Source organism: Saccoglossus kowalevskii, chromosome 16 (assembly GCF_978046115.1).
Source record: "Saccoglossus kowalevskii chromosome 16, keSacKowa6.1, whole genome shotgun sequence".
NCBI lineage: Eukaryota > Metazoa > Hemichordata > Enteropneusta > Harrimaniidae > Saccoglossus > Saccoglossus kowalevskii.
Genome location: NC_140656.1, coordinates 16,729,837 through 16,733,416, shown reverse-complemented (window position 1 = coordinate 16,733,416; position 3,580 = coordinate 16,729,837).

Below are 3,580 nucleotides of genomic sequence, written 5' to 3'. Positions count from 1 at the left end.
ATGAACCATAAGTCTAGCACACTCTAGCGACCAAACACTTCAATGACCTCATCATCAACCCAGATTTGCACCGTCGTTATTTTTTTCTCGTTTTAGAGAGTTTCTATTTCTAAATGACTGTTTGACGTCATAGACGTCATGTTGCTTACATCTATCTACGTTGCATTGTGAGTATGCTTCATGCATTCCGAAAATGTACATTTTCTTCAGAATGTTTTTTTTTCTCCAGATTTTTGAATAGTGATTTCATCTGTTTTAGAGAGTTTCTGTTTCTAAATGACTGTTTGACTTCACAGCCAAATATTGCTTACACCCATCTACGTCACATTGACGTCACATACGCGCTTCGACGGTGATTGGCAGTATATAGATAAACGAAACGAAAACGTGAAGGTAAAAAAAATAAACAAAGTTCGGAATCCGAAATTACGAATTATGTTAAGATATGTTAAATTCAAATCAAATTATGTATTCAATTTATTCTTGAGAATTAAATCATTCCCTTACATTAAATTCACGGTTTGTGTCTGCTTTACTTTCGCTCCCAAGTAGATATTAGAAGCAAATGGACGCCGTGATCTCGTTGAGAACGATAGAGTCGCGAGACTTGTGTTTATCTCTCAAATAACGCACAAAGCTTGTGGTTATCCACGATCCTATTTAGTTTGTACTCAAATATATTGGTTGAAAAATGTCACCAATAAACAGATTTCTGTGGATATTAGTATGTTTCATGCGTTCTGAGAACGTGTATTTTAGAATATTTTTTCTTCTTCTTCTTCAGATTGTTGAATAGTTTGGTTTGCGAGAGTAGTAGTTTTTTTTGAACAGTAAACCGAACTTAGTTCATAATAGTCATACTATATAATTCTTAGGTAACTAAGGAAATCCTAAGCACCAGACCAGGCTGTGTTTTTGAGTGAGTGAAACAAAGAAATGTCCATATTAGCAGCCAGGTGATTGGCATCATTTTTCGCATTTCTAGAAATTGTCTTTTGGCAGACTTGGAAAAAAATTTGACATTCTGATCACACAATGCAAAAACCCACTTTGACAAATAAATAGAGCAGACTCTTTAGGAATTCAAAATGTAAAATGTCCAATGGCACAAATTATAGAGAATTCTGGGTAATTTATGATAGTGCTATGTAGTATTCCCCGAAAGTATTCCATACCTTCTCGTCGCCGCGTTTAATGTTTACAAAACCATAGTTACACAGGGGAGCAGTGAACACGTGACGGAACGGAATGAAACAAAACACAAGTCTCGTGGATCTGATGTACACAACGAGAACTCGACGACCATTAACGTTTAAGGTTTATTCAAATGAGGACTCTTGCCATAAATAGTGGACAAAACGTCTCCATGGAAATAGAAAACGGCCCGCATACTGAAATGGAGCGGCTGGGTTAAATAATCAGCTGGCGTCAGTTCCTATTCAGTATTCGGGTTAAATCGGACATCAATGGGTCAATTCAAGTAGAAAAATATGTTATTGCAAAATGTAACACGCATCATACACAACATTTGGGAAAATGTAAAGCATCGCTTTCAAATCACGTGCTAATACACATTTCCTGCGCCCTCTAGCGACGACGCTCTTCTACGGCGTAAATGAGAGACCCGGATGTCGTTCAAAACATCAGTATCGTTAGGTTTTGAGAAATTTTACTATATTATGCTGGAGAGAGACAGCGCAATCAAACACCATTGTTGATTTGAACGATATTACTTTCACAATACAATAAGTAATTATACGCAACTGTGACACTATAGAAATGTAGAAGAATCTGTAGGTGTATTCTTTGCCTGACATGTAGAAGTGAGTAGACCCTCACCGGCCGAATGTGTTGAGTTTGAAGCAACGCGGAGGGCGCAACTCACGTGACTCCTCAATCTAGTGTATCCGTTGATTTCACTCATACCGACAAATGACAAAAAACCAACAGGCATATTGTCTTAGTCGGCCTTGATCCCAGTCACTTGGAACTAGAAATCGTGATAATTAAAACGTTGTGTTGTGTTCGGCATGGGTTCCATGCGACGCATACAAATAAATTGAAACGATGACTGTGGCGCATACAAACTGATTATTTATGGCGAAACACTGTTACCTCTATCTGGTAGAACTACTAGAAGGTTTGTGGTTAAAAATGGAATACTTATGTTCGCACAGCAGTAACAACACACAGTGGGTAGAGTGCCGTCCACAAACACCAATAAGTCAATCACATCACGGTTATTGACTGGCTAGACAATATCACAAATATTGGTTAAAATCATTGCTCATTAACCCTGTTTTTGTTTGCATTTAAATTTAATAAAGGTACGCCCTCTCTGGCAACAAATGAACGACAAGTGCGTAATATTGGAGGTCACTGGTGTTAGAAATTTAAAGGGCGGTAGTCGTCGCGCCACGCATGCGCGAGATATATGGGTCTCATATAAACAAAGATGGCGACTTTGACTTTGACGCAGATCAACGAGTACAAAATGAGACGTTACTAAGCTTTAATTAAATATTTTTTCTATGTGATTGGAGGGTATCGAAAGAGTCACCGACTGTAATTAGTGCAAATCGCGCCCAGGTCAAACCTCATACTTTCTATTAGAAGAGCGCATTGGATTGTGGGAAAATCAGTACAAATGTTTTTTTCAGGCAGCCGATCATACTAGTAATTACAATATTGGTACGCAGATGGGTGGGTTCGTCAGCCTTAATCACCTGGTTCGCCTTGGTCGTCACTTACTACATGCCATCAATGCGTCTGATCATCATAGATTACGTGACAGAAAAAAATGCTCATTTGTATTGACTTCATAGAACACGAGACTTTAGATATCGGACTCCATAACCTTATTTGTACTGTGCGTCTGTTCAACCGTAAGAAAACGGTATAAATACCCCCAGACACGGCACAATGGATATATATATATATATATATATATATATATATATATATATATATATATATATATATATATATATATATATATATATATATATATATATATATATATATATATATATATATATATATATATATATATATATATATCATTCATCGTGAGTGGCTGACATACACCTATTCTTAACTGATCTATGATACAACATAATACGTTTTCATTCTGGCTGAATTAGGTCAAAAGCCCGAGGGATAGAAAAGGACATTGGTACAGTGGATGATTTCCATAACATTGTTCTAGGGGCCCGCGTTCGGAAATACTACGTAACTCCCCGGCAGTGTGACAGGGAGCCGAGCCCGTCGGCAAAATCGTAGCAATATGATAAGATTGTGTGACCAGTGCCGCCAGAAGCTTAATTCGCATTGTAACTTCGTTAAAGTACGGCAACTCTGTTTGGAGACTCGGTTTTAGGAACTTGGAGCGTTGGACGTTAAACTAAAGTTAGGTTAACCGTTAATTAACTTGAAAATTAAAAGTAGTACTGTAAAAGGATTAATTATTCACTGGGTTTTAACTGAATTTGGCTTATTTCGCTGACTGGAAAATGCGCTAAATTAAAACCCAGTGAATTTGTAAAATTTTGCATAGAACAAATTATCTAAATGATAAAAC